Source organism: Austrofundulus limnaeus, unplaced genomic scaffold (genome assembly GCF_001266775.1).
Source record: "Austrofundulus limnaeus strain Quisiro unplaced genomic scaffold, Austrofundulus_limnaeus-1.0 Scaffold511, whole genome shotgun sequence".
NCBI classification, from domain to species: Eukaryota; Metazoa; Chordata; class Actinopteri; order Cyprinodontiformes; family Rivulidae; genus Austrofundulus; species Austrofundulus limnaeus.
In genome coordinates this window covers 435,490-437,090 of record NW_013952913.1, presented here as the reverse complement: position 1 = coordinate 437,090, position 1,601 = coordinate 435,490, and the positions used below count along the sequence as shown (strand labels likewise).

Below are 1,601 nucleotides of genomic sequence, written 5' to 3'. Positions count from 1 at the left end.
TAGTATCGCAATATATTGGGATATATCGTATCGTCACCCCTCTGTCATGATATGTATCCTATCGCCAAATTCTTGCCAATACACAGTAATGTCCATAAGTGGATTCATGGTTTCCAAGAGTTTTTAGCCTTATTCATTATACTTTTGAAAATGTTGTATACTGTATAATGCAGAAAAACCTCAGGCGAGGGGGATTTTTTTTTTTTTCTGTGTTCCATCCTCAGTATCTCTGAAACAAAAGCATTTGATGTGATACTTACACTCCTGATGAAATCTGCCAAGTGTTAGCTTTATTTTGATATCAGGGGTGTTTATGTGGTGTTTTTAGGTGCTGAGATAGACCCAGTTACATTTGGGCATGCTTTTTCCAGCACAAACTTCAAGAAAACCCCTTGAGGCTTGAACAAATCTGTTCGTATGAATGGTTCTTGCATGAGACCCATTGATTTATAAAGATAATCAGGAAAATTAACAAGGCTGCCCAAACTTTTGCACCTCACTGTAATTCAAGGCCTAACTTTAAGATGTTTTTCATATAAGGCCTTGGTTTAGTTGTGCAAACACCAAGAATTCACACTATTGAGGACATTTTTTTCCATAAGTTTTTCAGCACAGAACTCATTCTGCAATTTTTGTGCTATTTTAACAGTTTATATGTTAAAACATTTAGCTTCTTCAGGAAATTCTGGCTATGACTTTTGGTATTCCAGCAATTTACACTTAATATATTTAGCATTTTGGCAGTTTTTCCTCATTGAAAAGAAAAGGAGTCGTTTTCAATGTCCTCGAAATCCTTCAAGCATGTTTTTAGCTATTATTTTTACCTTTTCTGCTATTCTTCTGCTAATTTCAACTTTTTGTGCTATTTGAAGATTTTTATGTTTTTTCAGATGTTTTCTGCTGATTTTGTTTTTACTTTCTAATCTAGCTAATTGTAGCTATTTTTACAGCTAAATTGACCTTTTTATAATAATTTCAGCTTCTTACCACTTAAGTCGGTAAATATGCTGTTTCTTTGTGCTAATTTTAGCTATTTCAGCTACTTTTTTTGCTAGTTTTAGGCTAGTTTCAGCTTTTTTTTAGTATTCAACAAAAATCTTTCAGCACTAGGTCACAATGCATTTTTGCAGGAAATGCAAATTCTCTAGTTCTAGTAAGGCCAAACAAAATGTTTTTTTTTATTATTATTGTTATTTTTAACGAGTGTCAAACTGAGTTTGTGGAACAAGTGTGTCCTTTAAACAAAACACTGTTTCTTTTTACTCAAACAGAAAACTCATTTTTAAGCCTTTCTTATCTTAAGATAGGATACGATACGATACAATTCAAAAGGATACGATACGATAAAATACGATACGATATGATACGATAAGATAAGATAAGAAGATACGATATGATAAGATAAGATAAGATAAGAAGATACAATATGATAAGATAAGATAAGGAGATACGATACGATACAATAAAATACGATAAGATAAGATAAGATACGATAAAATACAATAAAATACGATAAGATAAAGTACGATACGATAAGATAAAATACGATACGATAAGATAAGATACGATACGATAAAATACAATAAAATACGATAAGATAC

The 1,601-nt window shown here is 31.5% G+C and overlaps 1 protein-coding gene across 1 annotated transcript in view; it reads right to left on the bottom strand.

Annotated features, from left to right (window-relative positions):
- trim54 (tripartite motif containing 54) overlaps positions 1 to 1,601 on the bottom strand; it is a gene marked incomplete at its 5' end in the record, with an annotated part of 22,548 nt that overhangs the window by 7,336 nt on the left and 13,611 nt on the right.